Source organism: Dermacentor silvarum, chromosome 1 (assembly GCF_013339745.2).
Source record: "Dermacentor silvarum isolate Dsil-2018 chromosome 1, BIME_Dsil_1.4, whole genome shotgun sequence".
Classification (NCBI taxonomy): domain Eukaryota; kingdom Metazoa; phylum Arthropoda; class Arachnida; order Ixodida; family Ixodidae; genus Dermacentor; species Dermacentor silvarum.
Window position 1 is genome coordinate 152,802,973 of NC_051154.1, and position 15,893 is coordinate 152,818,865.

Here is a 15,893-nt window from a genome sequence, read left to right on the forward strand (position 1 = left end):
AGTTCAGGGCACATCAGGATACCGTGAAGGAGTTTGAAAAGGAAAAGCAGGTCAGCGCGATTACGTCGGCAGCGAAGTATAAGGGCAATGACAATAAACCGACAGTGCTAGAGCAAAGTCCAGCGTCCGTGCTAGCAAAGCGGTGATGATATATCCTTAGAAACTTTTTCTAGACCCGATCTATAATGTCATTGTTGGATCTAGAGATGCCGTTTCATACGACCGATGCGTATTCGAGTTGAGGAAGACAGATTGTTGTGTATAACTTACGGAACGGTGTAGGAGAATTGAATTCTCTCGATAGTCTGTAAACAGAGCCAAGAGTGCGCATACCCCGCATTGCAACGCGTTTAAGTGTGAGCTGAAAAGTGTAAGGTTGTATCAAAAAGTACACCAAGATCATTGATCTCACGGACTCTACACAATGGTACAAAATCTACCAAATAAGAAAAAGAAATGCTTGTTTTTTTGCGGGTGGAAGTCATGACTTTGGTCTTAACAGCATTCAAGGTTAGGTAATTATCTGTGCACCATTTAGAAAAAGAAAGCAAGTCAGACTCCAGGATGCGACAGTCATCAGCAGTGTGAAATGCCTTAAAAATCTTTATGTCATCGTCATATAGAAGGAATAAAGAATGCCGAATGGCAGAAAGAACGTCATTAATAAAAATTTTAAAGAGGAGTGGTCCCAATACTGATCCCTCAGGGATACCGCTAGTTGCCACGTAAGAAGACGTTTGGCCATTGATGTTAACATAACATGATCTATCAATAGGATAACTGCGCAAGAGATTTACAATTGAAGATTCAACACCAAAGTGTGTAAGCTTGATCAGAAGCAGTGAGTGGCTGGCCACATCAAAATATTTGCTGAGGTCACAATAAATGGTGTCAATGTGCCCCCTTTGGAGTACCGGCGAGGAGATCTGGGTCATGAAACTTGTGAGATTCGTGATAGTGGAGCGGCCGGTGAGGAATCCAGGCTGATGCGGGATCAATGCGTTCTTCACAGTAAAAGACAATATGTTGTGAAGAGCAAGCTAAAAAATCTTAGACGTAGCATAGAGAAGAGAAAATTGGCGATAATTTGAGACATTGGTTTTACAGCCAGACTTAAATACAGGAAAAACACGAGCAGTTTTCCACATGCGAGGGAAAGTGGAAATATTCAGAGAGTTATTAAATATAGATGTCAATACTGGGGCAAATATACTACCGTATGCTTTTAAAATTGCGGAGGGGATGCCATCAGGACCGCAAGATAGGGAAGGCTTCAAGCGCTTAAGGCATTCGCTGATCAGCTTTTCATCAAACAACACCGGACTAGATGTAGGAGCCGTTGTGTGCTGCTGACTGACACCAGCGTCGAAACCTCAAGGTTTATATAAGGAAGAGGAATGGGCAGCAAAACAATCCGCGACTGCTTGGACTTCTACTCCTCTAGAGTCGAGCAGGCGAAAACACTCTCCGCGATTACTAGAGCGCTTGCGGATGTACTTCCAAAATTCCGCCGTCCGGTCGGAGGCGCTCTTCTCCAAGAATGCAATATATGAGTCGTGATCCCACTTATAGAGGCGTTTGCAGTAATAATAATAATAATAATAATAATAATAATAATAATAATAATAATAATAATAATAATAATAATAATAATAATAATAATAATAATAATAATAATAATAATAATAATTTCTGGGGTTTTACGTGCCAAAAGCACGATTTGATTATGAGGCACGCCCATAGTGGAGACCTCCGGATTAATTTTGACCATCTGAGGAACTTTAACGTACGTACAATGCACGGGACGCGGGCGTTTTTGTATTTCGGCCCCATCTAAATGCAGCTGCCGCGGCCGAGATTAAATCCCGCGACCTCGTGCTTAGCAGCGCAACACCACCGCCTCTAAGCTACCACGGCAGGATTTTATAGACCATATATTTTTCAGAATACTTATAATAATACGAATATTATTCATAATAATATAACAAATTATTTACTCTAGAAGTGTATTACTTCTTCTAATTCTATTATTTAGGTATTCTACTCCATACACTATACTTACTCGTTCTCTGGAAAACCATATTTCTACTTCTTCAAAGTTCTTATTAAAAAAGTGAACACCATACATGATTCATCATACGTTTTGTAACAGCGCAAAACTAACACGGACAAATGGAACAACACGAAAAAAAATGGAAGAAAAACACAACACAGCGCCGTGTTGTCGTGGTTTTCTTCCTTTTGTCCGTGTTGCATTTGCTCCGTTACAAAACGTAAGATGAATCCAACTCGCCCACCTTGCTATCTTGCTCCATACATGATCTTTGGAACTTTCCTTAGGCTGTTTCCGATAAAGATAACACGGTCGGAAATAGCCCCGCCTAATTTTCTTGAAAAATGAACCAGTATTATATTTTTCTTCGCCCTTTTGGATGAGATCTCCCAGCATAACAAGAACATCCTCAACCTAAGGCTCATGATGAAGTCCAACATCTCTTAAACAGGCCAGCAGAAGTGCAAGAAACGTAGACGGCCACACCAAAAATAGGTTTGTGCAAAGAATGTCGAGGTCCCGCAAAACGGAATTCTAAAAATTTGAGTGCCGTTGTATTCTCGGCCCGCGAAGAAAGTACCTATGAGGGAGCGGTAGGTGCTCACGTCTATGCACACGGCATAAGTCTGCACAGACTACAAACGGATCACAGACAACAAAGGGGATTGTGGCCTCAAAGCTTCAAAGCCCCAAGACTAGTACAATAGAAGACAGACTACTATACATACAACAGGCCAAATGAAGCTTAAGAATGAAGCATTGCATGGCTCGCAAATCCCTATGAAACGGGATTTCTCTTGTTTTCTTTTTTGTTTTTTTTTTTTTGCTTGTTTGTTTGTGCGTGCGTGCGTGCGTGCGTGCATGCTTTACAGAAGAGCTGAAATTCGGGCTAGTTTACAAAATGTTAGACAACATCAGGTTTACACAATGTCACACATTAATGCATCACACAAAAAGGCTGTCGCATTAAACGTCATTCGGAAGAAATAAATCGAAATTACATACTATCATAGGGCATGCGACTTCGATAGTCTGCGCCAACAATTGTTGATCCATAAATAAATGGTTAAGAAGAACCATTCGCTGTTAGAAGCGAGATATAGAACGGAGGACGTGTGTGTTTAATTTATCGCTCAATTTGTGTATTGTAGCGGCCAGTGGTCTCTTTCCAATTTGAATTGACGACCGTAGAAGAACATGTGAATCTTTTCCGGCGCACAATACAGTTTGGAACTCTCGCTCTATAGCAAAGTAGACTCTGACTAGCGTATCTTACTCGATGCAGTGTCTTCAAGCAGCGCAGCACCCGCTTGTTAATCATCGCCAAATATCAATCACTGTCATAGGGGGACCAAATGAAAGCTGTGAAGTGGTTTCTGGCTGCTAACGTACAGTAAGCTCCTACTCGAATTTTCTAAGCAGCCGCGTGTTTCAGGAGCAGTACAAGTTGTTCTTATGCACAATAAATATTTTTCAACATCAAGCGTGCGTCACCTATCAAATTTTCTATAAGCTTTTTTTGTCAGATCAAGACTAGCCCACAGGCTCACCTTTGCGACCTATTTTCCTGTTTGGGTATTCAAAGGATAGACTCGCGTTCTTGCTTTCGGCAAGACATCGGCCTGTTGTGTTTTTGTTTCTTGCACATGAGTTGTCTTTTCTTTCAGTTCATTTTTGTTTCCGCACCACGCTCTTTTTACAACGAAGCTGTATATGGCTAGTTTCCAGCGGATGGATGTCCGCAGACCAAAAACGTGGGCCGACCCACGGCAGAGGTGAAGAATGCTTCAAGCATTCCGCCAACTTGCAAAGATAAGTTTAATATCTTGGCTCCAAATACAACCCGTATCAGATATTAAGCCGATCAGAACAGATACTACACTTTGACCCGCGTCGGCCATGTCTACGTTCGCACCATACACGTGTACGCCATCCCGCGTATTCAAACTAGTGCCTACCAGTCTGAGTGTCTTCTGTCTACTGACGTCATGCTCTACATAGGCTCCTTTCATCAGTTCTACTCTCACTGTGAAACGGGTAGGCCGCGTGTTGCACGGTCTGAAGAAGAGCGTGCCTACCAAGAACGACTGCGTGAACAGGGCCGCTATTTTGTAGCGATGCCTTTAATGTCATAATGCCTTTTCGCGCTTATCGCGCTTTGTAAGTGGTCAGAGCGACGGTCCGCTCGCGTTATCAACGTTGATATCGTGAGCGGACCGTCGCTCTGACCACTGACAAAGCGCGATAAGCGCGAAAAGGCATTATGACATTAAAGGCATCGCTACAAAATACCGGCCCAGAAGAGGTAAAGGGCGCGGCGGCGGAGGAAGGTGACCACCCGCGATAAGCGGGCCACGGACGCCAAGCGTAAGCGTGCTGCCCGCTAGGCCCGCGAGGCGAAAAGAAATGCGAATCGACCATGTGGCCTAGATTCCACAAACTTGGAACCTTTCACCGGAGCAACGGTTTATCACCACATAGCTTCGCTGGTCCGTAACCTTCACAGAGTGGAATGACACTGAAAGTTTTTGCCTATCACGACCGACGTTGCAAGTATGAGCCGGTCTCTGCGTTTTTCACATTCAGCGATGGCTTTGTGTGCCTTCATTGTGTTTTTAACGCGACTGTTACAGTATATATTCCTCTGAACATATATCACGTCGGGCGCCAAAGCTTTATTTCTGTAGCCTTGCCATAAACAACTCCGCGCATCGGGTGCCTTTTTCAATCACTGGCCAGAATTCTGATCTAAACTTCTGACTAAACCTTCACAACATTTCCTGGCGTCATCCGCGGCTCTCTCACCTGTGCCGCTTCGAATGAAATTTGTTTTCTCTGTCGCCATGAACATACCCAAACTTTCCTCTAGCAAGCAAGATAGATGGTGGCCAGTTTGATTATAACCTTATATCTCTCCAGATAATTATTTCTAGTTATTTTAAGTTGATACTCTCCTCTACTAATGCGCCAGACTAGCTCGTAGAGTGACCCTTTTCACTTAGTCCAAAACCAACCAAAATCGCCTGCTTTTAGAAACTGGACGCGTTCGTCCACATAGCAGTGCTGGTCGCCCACGTGCATTTCTTTATGAAGAGCCCCATTTCCTCGAAACGATCTTTGACCTTAACCTCAACCTTCTCAGTCTTCGCATGAACGCAGCCTCGAGGATTCTTGTGCTCCTTGAAGAGCATCTCCGGGCAAACGTCCTGATATGCTCTTGAAATTCAAGGCACTATTTCCAATACATTTATCGCGAAAGTTTGGCAGTCCGAAATATAATTAGTGGGAAATCGTTACGTTTGGAGGAAGCCCTAGGCGTTTCCTCCAAATGCAACTAGCATACCACAAACGCTCGGTAATTCTACCTCCAGACGCCTCAATACCTCCACCTGCAACCAGTCTCCATACGTGCAGCTCTTTCAAATGATTTTCACGTTCAACCTTTAGCCTACGTATCGCAGTCTCATGCGCCTTACGTTCGGCTTAAGGCGCCTGCGCTGTATGCCCGCGAGTTTACTTTGTATTTTGTTCATGCACAGAACTTCATACCTTTCAACGCGAGCTCCGCGCAGGCGATTATATTAACATCTCTAACTCCATTTCTCGTACCGACCTCAGGTACACCATTCTTTCCACGTTCTTAAAGTACCAGATAGAACGCCTCCGTGACGCACGCCATTGAATTTTTCTTTCAAAAATAGGCTTCGCGACATTCTCAGGGACGCCCCCGAGGGCAACAAGAAACAACAAAGACAGGTGGCAAATAAATTTTTATATTCAAACAAACAAATGAACGTGGCAAAGCTCCACAAAACGCAACAAAAATAGTGACTATCGTAGCGCCACCTAGAAAAGGTTCACATTTCTATTGCAGCTCGCTCACGGCTCGGCGGCCCTCCAGTGAAGCCGTCGTGGTTGTGTAGCTCCGAGCGCTACTAAACGGCAGTGGAACTCTCGCAGTGTTTTACACGTCTGCTGTGCAACGGAAACAAAATACGCGTCGCGGCGAGGTCCCCTCATGGTAGGACCTCGTTGGCCTCTCGAACATTGACTCCCAACCAGTCCAACCCGTCTTCCTTACTCGGCTTCTCTGCTCCCTCTGTGCTGTCGACATGGCCTCCTCGAACCTTCCGTGCCACTTCAGCTCGTGAAACACTAGCCCCTTTCTGCTTCTTTCCTGCGGTACAGAACTCTTTTTACCGTGGATTGTCTGCGATTGCCTACCCTTGGGCTATATAACGTAAAACTATTCCGATATGTTTTTATTCCAATCTCGTGCCTTCAAATTTACGTAACCGCCGACGCAAGCTTCGGGTGGTGACCCGCAGCGTTATTTGAACAGCCTAATCATACTCTCTCCTCGTTTATAGCAGGTCACTTTTGTTTGATTTCAAAGCGAATAGCATTGCCTACCTTGACAGGTCTTAGAGCGCAGCTCTTAGGCGTCCGTTCCTGCGGCGAGCGTCGGCGTCCTACCTCGTAAGCGAGCGAACGAGCAGAGCGAAAGATGAGAGCGAACGCGGAGTGCAGCGGGGGATGAAAAAAGCGGCGAGAGCGAAGAGGCGCGACGAGGAAAGCGGAGGAGGGTATGGCGAAAGCGTGAGAAGCAAAGCGTAGTGCCGCGCACGAGGGGCTTTGTGGCGACGATGGCTATGAGATGGCGCCAGAATACTGCGCGTCGTCTCTATGGAAACAAAGCGCTGCATGAGCGGAGGTTGTCTGCAACGGCTGCTGTGAATCGCGCCCACGCGTCACCCACGCGCTTCCTCTCGTCATCTCCCGATTAGCGAAGAAGTGGCGCCACACTTCGCTCCGTTTGCGACGTGCCGCACGAGACAGATTGTGCGCGCCAGCCAACATATCGCGAAATGAAAACAGGTATACAGCTGCCCTTAAATTTCGCATTAGGTGTATCGTAATCCTCAGTGAATTTTTTTCTTATCTCATTGGCTGACAAGAGACGAGTATCACGCAGAAGTGGAAAAAGTTGGGGCCGAGCTAACTAAGTAAATGTAGATAATCGGATGAGGAGGCTGCTGCAGGCGTCTGCGATTGACCCGCTTCCGCTGGCTTACCTTGCGGTGGCTGGTCGTACATCACAGCAATGTGCAACGGAAGGTTAAAAATGCCACTGAAATGCATCCTCAGCGAACAAGAGTTGGCGGAGCAATGTCGTATATGTGTAGAAAGGCCTCGACAACCTTATACGGCCACGTAAATATTTTAACAGCCGAGCTGTTCTTAGTCGAGCGTGCACCGTCACGCAGGAGTGCGCGCCAGGGAGGAAGAGGAGAGGCTCCGGTGTAGCAGGTGTTTGCTCCGCGCGCTCTTCGCACGATGGACGCCGCTCGGCGCGAGCGGCCATACGCAGAAACATACGCGAAAATCGCAGAAACCGAGGGACCACAGCTCCTCTGTTTCGACAGATGTCACTTCGTGGAACTGGCTGCATTTTTTTATTAAACAGAAATAAATTCGTTCTCCCCGACAGCTCCAACTTGCCAGAGCGATCGCTGGGCCAACATCTTTTATTGATTTCGGAATGGGGCAGTCACCGGCTGTTCCGAAAGGAATTCAGTTTTGCTCGGCACAATAATGCATGTTTACTTTGGAAACGTCACTTTGATGTGGCGACTTGTCGCGGTTTTGTGACGTCTCGTGACAGAAAGGCGAAGTCGGTGCAGCCCGAAAACTTTTCACCAATAGCGATGGGCTTACGGCGAAAAAGATGTGGTAATAGGAAATCATTTTTCTTTTGTTCCGTCTAATCATGCATAATCGGTGTGTACGCATCATGTCAGATGGGGAGTTTTTGCTGTTTTCGTGACGTCACGTGACCGACAGGCGAAGTGAGGGTAGCCCGAATTATTTTTGACCAATCATGGAGTACTGATTGCAGAAATGAAATAGAAGCAGTTTGGAGTAACTACACGTTATAGCGCCCCTAGTTCCCTGCACACGCGTCCTACGTTCCCGCCGAAACACCCTTGTACTGCTGAACTCCTTGCTCCTTGGCGTTGCCTCAGCGAAGTGTGTGAGCAGTTCATCACATCACAGCAGCTTAGTAGAAGCAAGCTCATTTCTACGAGCGACTTTCACCCAGGTTCCTTTCTTTGTAAACAACAGAGTAACAACGCCCAGTACCTGCCTATCCAAAATTTACCGTTACCGCCTTCCTCTCCTGATCGGAACCTCTCACCGCATTCTCTTATTAATATGTCTCTGTGTTCTCAGATAAACTCAACATAATCCAATTGGCACTACTCTGTCGAAAAATTGCCAAATTCATGTTTATCAGAAAAATTCGACATTTCAGGATTCCTGCGTGTACCAACAAACTGTTAAAAAACGTTTACTAAAAATGTAGTAAGTATATAACTGATTTACCTCCTGAGGGCCCGTGAACCACCATCAGCTCAAAAATTAGCTGTGTAGTGGCTGATGTGTACTAGGCTACAATGAACATGTAGCCGAAAATTTTTTAGTGGTGAAGTAATATGAAAAGGGTGGCTGACCGGGCGTGTTGGTAAAGTTGAATCTTTGGTTAGCAGCGTGACGATCTACATGGGAAGCCAGAGAAGTGACAGGAAAGAGCGCTGACTTGCAACAATTTTTATTGCGCACATAAACTAGGCTTAAATAAAACGCTAACGCACAGCAGAAAGTACAGATTGGTAGCACGGGTTCGAGACTCTGCCTCCAGCATACGATGTGCAGATCATGTGACTAAACATTGCACTTCTTTATCGCACAGTGACAATGAAGGGGGCACTTACACAGCGCTCTCCAGACTTGTGAATTTCAAGCGCTTCAATAATTTCCCTAGTTTGTTTGCTTTTGTTGCGACTGATAATTTGTGTGCTATCGAATATGGGTTTGCAATGATGGTCTCGGCAATGGAAATCGAGTTGACCGGAAACGGAGTTAACAACATGATAATTGTGCTCCTTTAATCGTTCATTGAGACAGCGTCCCGTTGTCTCAATGCTTCCCGTTGTCTCACACTTTGCAATGAGGTGAACGTAGTTTAACTCATGGATCTGGGACCTCAAATAGGTGGGACGTAATGCTGACGCATCTGTCTAGCACTTGCCGCTAAACCACGACTGATAATTTTTTTTAATCGGCAGCGCCGTGTTCGCGAAAGATGATCATCGTGGCATTCTGTAAACGATGCGTGTGTTTATTTTAAATAAAAATAAAGGTGGTTCAGGAACCCCGAGACCAATCAATGACATGGGTGTTCGGTTAGCAATCGCACCCACTGAAGAGCACTCACAAATTTTGCTCCAAAGCTAATTCAGAAGCAGCCCACGTAGAAAAGTTTTCAACATTGAGAAATAAGGATGCAGCACCTACCAGCATTCTCCAATTCTGCCAGTTTAGGAACGTACGCCTCAGCTTCTTGTTTAGAGCTGAAGACCCCGATTGCTTCAAGCCGGCTCATGTAGTATTCCGCCATACTGTTTTCTTCGACAAGGGTTTTCCTTTCTTGGTGCCAGAGAGTTTCTTCCGAAGCGACTGAAACCTGAAAGTTTGTTAGAGGTCATCATTCTTCTCTTTTTAGACAGGAAACGCCACTCAAAATCGTACAAGCGGTAAATCCCAAAAATAGATGTACGTACCGGCCGCTTCTTCTTTGCTAACAAGAATGTTTTCCAGTGAGTACTAACTGCTCATACTACTGATCTCGAGAAGATGCCACTGGTTTGGCAACTTTTTTTTTTTTTTTTTTTTTTTTTTTTTTTTTTTGCTGTGTGAACACATAACATCCGCCCGAAGCAGACTGCGATTACTTATACTAAGGAGAACCGTTGCATCAGCTTGGGCTACAGAATGTCCAAATCAGAAGCTCATTTCTCAGAGCCTTGAACAACTCACGTTCTCTTTAAGACTTCCATAAAAAAGATTGCGATTGCTTCGCTTTTCGCAAAGCAATCGTTATGCGTGGACCTAGCTTCTATACAGCCGAACTACATCCTCAAATAGAAATTTCTTATATACATTGCGATCGGTCTAGTTGTTATTTATCCTCATTTGAGCAGTGCAATACTGACGAATATACGAGGGACAAACAACAAGACATATCGTCATTTCCTGTGCCGTACGGCGTGAACTTTCTTGACAGACCATCCTTCAGCCTCTACAATTTTAAAGACCGCGACCCACAGTGGCGGTTCCCAGCGGCATCGTATTTCCCAACTACGTGGGCCACACATTTTGATTCATCCTGAAGTGCGGGGTTGAACCAAGACTCGCCGCGCCGAAGTTTATGCTACTAACTTGCGAAGCGCGTTTCTAGTCTCTATCCGGATTTTGAGATGTGTGTGGAAGGATATCGAGAGCTTCTTGGTTTTAGATCGTGTATTGCAAAGTTGCCGGTGAAAGAACAAACCTCTTATACCTAAAAAATTTTGAGTAGTGCCTTCCAACTAAGAAATGTGATTTTTGGTACTGCCAAAGGACTTGTGCCCGTATTCACCAACCAGTTCGTTCACCAGAGCCAACTTTTCACTAAAGCGAAGGGGAGAACTTTCATTTCCACGTGGGGCGCAGAGCGGAAGCCTCTCATATCTCTTGTGGAATGTCGGTGCAGAAATACCTTGAATTGTTGTCTGTGCCTTACATTGATAAGGGATGTGAAATGGCATGACAAGGGCTCATCCAGAAAGAAGGAGTGTCTATAGGACCATGTGAAACACCTTCTATAATTAATATTTTTATGGCGCAACTTGACTGACTGCTTAACTAAGTTAAACGGGCTGAAAGTAATGAAAAGCTACAGATTTGTTAGTGACTATATTTGCTGGGCTTAACACTGATCTTCCTTTTCAATATGACGCTTTTCACGTTTGAAGTGTGTTTCATTAGTCGCTTTAACCTCTAGACCTTACGTACTAACTACTTCAACAGTGTACCCTGAGGTCTCTGGGATTCTCCCAGAAGTTTCATAATAAAAACGTTTGCCGATTCTCCGAGCCTCGGAGCCGGAAGCCTCCGTTACCGTACACTTATTGTCCAAACCAGCTACGTCAAGAGGTCAGCGGCGCAACAAGTCTCACGAAGCCCTCGAACTATTAACCTTTCGAAGCATAGCTTTGACCTGCATGTTACCCATTTGGTAGCAGCAGGCACATCACAACGGTGGAAGAGGCCGTTCGAAGAGCCACGAAAGTGAGAAGGCGCTCCCCACACAAGGATGCATCACATCCACACCAGAAAATAGCTACGATCCCACATATTTACGGTGAGACGCATGACATCGAGAAAACTCGCAGCAAAGCCAGTGTCAAAGTCTGCGCCTGAAAAGTTGTCGAAACCATGCATCAAAACGTCTCCGAGGGAAAACATGCAGTAGCAAATACCTTAGTAACCATGTCGACGGTGGTGCTCAGGGTGTAGTATACGGGGTCCCGCTCTCGTGCTAACGGTATCAACAACGGTGTTCCACTCAAGCGACTGTTCTGGCATCATTATTATAAGATCGCTCTTCGGTGAACTGCTGCAATAGACCATATTCAGCAAACGCAGGTTAGTTGGTAGAGCCGGGGGCGACATACCGGCGACGAAGCGATTCTTATGGCTCCACGACAGCTTCCCCCAAATTGTGCCTTGGAAGGGACGTTCTAAGTGCATCTCCGAACAGCTCAAGCCGACCACAACTTCTGTGAGAGAGAGCCTGCTAATTGCCTGTTCCGGGACGGCCGACATCCGTCGTGTGGGCCCCGGAGATACAAGAGTGCCTGGAGATGTGTCTCCCATTTTCGGCGAGCCTGCTGCTGCTGCGTTGCCCCCTCCTCCCCACTTCGCTCGAGCAACGCGCTTTGCTTTCCGACTGTTACTTTGTCCCCATTTCATGCAGTGACGGTGCTCGTCTTACGCTCCGCTGACTTCACTCTCGACGGCTGGGTCGACGAGAGTGAACTGGAAGGTAGGCGGAATCCTACGACGACTTCGGACCATCTGATTGTCCTTACATCACGTCACCAAGTTTCCTGGCCAAGGGACCTAGGAATGCCAATGCTTTAAAAGAGCACATCTCAGCGGTCATCCGAGTGTGCGCCTCGTGTTCTCCAAGACTCCTGCAAATATGTCGAATAAACTAGTTGCTCTTCCTTTAAAATCAGGCCCTTACTGCTCACTTTAGCAGTTTTTCTGAACGTGGAAGAGACGGAAGACGTAGAGGCCAGCTGTCCTCTTGCGAGATGCCCGACCACACCTCTTGCATCATGTTTACCTCGAGCGGTCAGACAAGAGCGCTGCGTGAACTAGTGCATAAGCGAGCATAAAAACAATGCGCAAAAAGGTGTTCAGGAGCGCTTAGCGGGGCACTGCCAAAAATATAGATGCTGATCGTGCTGCATTATTTTGTATCGGGACTTCGGGCTGTATATACGGGGTGTCCCAGCTATCACGCAGCATGATTTTAAAAAAGAGGAACGGCGTTACGCGAAGCAAACGTAGTGCGTATTGTTTCCAGTACAATGGTGTAGCCGCCAGTAATTTTTTTACTTACTGTGATTTAATTAATTGTAATTAATTATCTAACACGAGAAGTGCTGTCCTAATTATCAAAGTGTCGATGAGAAAATTGTAGCGCAACATTAAAAACTCCCGATACAGCTTTCTGTTGCTCAGTACGTGCTACATAAAAGTGTTTTTCGAGCATGAAAGAAGCCCGCGAATACACGCAAAGTGCCTCGAGCGGCCAGTGGTGCGGCAATTCTACGTGTATTCGCGGGCTTCTTTCACACTCGGAAAAACACATTTATGTAGCATGTATTGAGCAACAAAAAGCTGTATCGGGAGTTTTTCATGTTGCTCTACAACTTTCTCATTGACACTTTGATAATTAGGACAGTACTTCGCGAGTTAGATAATTAATTACAATTAATTAATCTCAGTAACGAAAAATTACTAGCGGCTACTCTACTGTACTGGAAACAATACGCACTAGGCTGGCTTCGCGTAACGCCGTTCCTCTTTTGTTAAATCGTGCTGCGTGATAGCTGGGACACCCCCCGTATACTCGCCTGAATGTAGAGGCTGCGGAAATGCAGCGTCACGATGTTTACGTTTAGTGCGCACTCAGCATAATACACTCAAAGAAGAAAAAATATTTATTGATGGTACAAGCACGAACAATGTATGAAGTGGCCTTTCTCATTGGCGCATGGATTTTGACTTTTCTGTCTAATTTGTTTCATTACTTTTTTGGTCTACTATACATACAGGACGTCCAAGCTGTCATGCACCATGTGTTTTTCTTTTCTTTCTTTTTAAGTCGAAGTTGTCTATGCGGACAAAAGCAACTATATTTCATTGCCAGCCGCCAAAAGAAGCTTTCAGTATTTCTTTGGTGTGTTGTCCCTAAATGATCAGCAGAAATTATTTGACTTTTCTTGTTTATAATTACGGCCGATATGCTAATATCGAGTAGCTTAAGCAGTTAGAAATGATCAGTTTCAGTCGTTTGCGATGTGCCTTTTTACCGTAGCTCTATTTCCTACTTTTTTTTTTTAAAGCAAGCCCGCCAAGTGCAAAGCACGGCCTCCCCGCTCGCGCACCACGTCCATGAAGTGCTGCTGTCTAACTCAATGCGGACGAATCGAACGTGCTTCGTGCCCAACCCGGCGGTTGTATCGATCTGACGGGGCGTGTACGTTCGCACGACAAATTCCTGCTAACGGCGAGCCTCGCGTCTAGCCTAAGCACGGGACAGCTTTTGACAACAATAACCGATCTACGAAAGCCATGCTATCATGAACCGCGGCTCGGGCTGTCTCTTTGCCGCGTCAGACCAACCCAAACAGCGGCACGTACGTCATATTTACGAGCGAGAATGGCAATTACATGGCTGAATTAGTTCGTTCGCAGCGTTTTTGAGAGCAGTAAAGGCCGCTTCGCCTTCTGTTTCTTTCTTTTTTTTTAATTTCGTTGGTTTTCTTTCAGAAACGAAAAAATGGAGCTTTGGTAAAATAGCGCGTTGTAAGCTGAAACTCAAGTTTGCAGATGTGCTGTTATGACCTGGTATTGTCATATTCGGCGAAATTTTAATTCTGAAAAGGCTAGTTAACTAATGTTTACTAATATTTAATTAATGACAACACTGAAGAGGCTACTTACTTAATGTTGACTAATTTGTTAATTAAGGACAACACGAAAAATAACTGGGGTTTTTTCAGGTGGCTGTGAACATTATATGTTTCAGTCGCATAGAAAGTTTTTTTTCTCTCTCTCTTTTCCTTTTTCTTTCTTTTTTTTAATTGGCGCGGGATAGTTGGCCCATCACCTTAAATGCGATTTTTCACATTGCAATAATTTGGAAACTAGAACTTCCTTTGTTTGTCCCTCGTGTATTCCTCAGTTTTTCGCTGTCTATAACATGGTTTATTTTCTTGTCACCATGTAGGTTACTATTACTGCGTGAGTGTGCGTGTGTGTGTGTGGGTGGGTGCGCGCACACACGCACTCATACACACGCCACACACGTTATTCTGAATCTTTCCTCCTCCATCGCAAAACTATAGTTCACGCGCATTTTAAAGCTTGGCTGAGTTCCACAGCTTTACCACGTAATTGTGAGGGAGGTTATTCGAACCGTGAAGATTTTAGAGAACGATGGTGGGGAAGAGAAGAAGCAATCAAATCCCTCGCACTTTCCGAAGACAGACACTTTATATAACACGGTGTCCCAACTATCATGCACCAAGATTTAAAAGAAGAGCAATTGCGTTACTCGAAGAAAACCTAGCGCATATTGTTTCCAGTATAGTGGAGTAGCCGCCAGTAATTTTTTCGTTACTGAGATTTAATTAGGCAATTGTAATTAACTATCTAACTAGAGAAGTGCTGTCCTATATATTGTTACCAAGCGCTGCTCGAGACGAAGCTGAGGACAGTACGGAAGACGACCACGCTCTCTGATGTCACGCGGATTGGTTTTGCCATCTTGTATGTTTTGTATGCCAGTGGCCACATTGTAAATATCCTGCAAATATATTTTAGACCTCTTTCCCCGTAATATTTTGATGTAGGAGCGGGTTTTCCAAGAAGCACAACGGATTTATGCAGCGGGCGCTCCTTGGCTGCATTGACAATGCCAGCGCAAGGCGAGAATGCATCGGGCACGTCGCAAACCGGCAACCTGGCACAATCGCGCGACCCTGGCACCTTTTCCGGCACAGACAACACCGACGTTGAAGACTCGCTTCAACTCTACGAACGGGTGAGCGCGAGCAATCACTGGAACCAGACCGTCATGCTCGCTAACCTGATATTTTACCTTGCGTGAGCGGCACGCGTATGGTTCGAGACCCACGAAGATCAACTCACCAGCTGGGACCTGTGCAAGCAAAAGCTCACTGAGTTGTTTGGCAAGCATGTTGGCCGCCGGCGTGCCGCGCAGAAAGACCTTGCGTGCCGAGCTCAGACGTGCACTGAGTCCAATGTGACATATATTCAGGATGTGCTTGCTCTTTGTCGAAAGGTTGACGAGAAGATGCCGGAAGCGGGAAAGGTCGCGCACATCCTCAAAGGAATCGCGGATGACGCGTTTACACTCATCGTTTTCAAGAACTCATCGACAGTGCAGGACATCATTGCTGAATGCCGCCGATTCGAAGAAGCCAAAAGCCATCGCACTGCTCACACTTTTCTCGCCTTCCTAATACGGCTGCAACATCTACCTGCGAGGACCTCCGTCTCCCACCTGTGCCGCCTGCAATCCGACAGTATTGGGCGCATCGTCCGCCGGGAGATTGAAGCGGCATCTTCTGTTCCTAGCCAGGTTCGCCCCCCAGACGATTCCCACGCAATAATATCCCTCATCCAGACCGTT

At 45.7% G+C, this 15,893-nt stretch overlaps 1 pseudogene; it reads right to left on the reverse strand.

The window, feature by feature from the left end:
- Positions 1–3,802: 3,802 nt before the first annotated feature.
- Positions 3,803–3,954, reverse strand: LOC119437897 (U2 spliceosomal RNA; annotated as a pseudogene).
- Between the last annotated feature and the right edge of the window lie 11,939 nt (positions 3,955–15,893).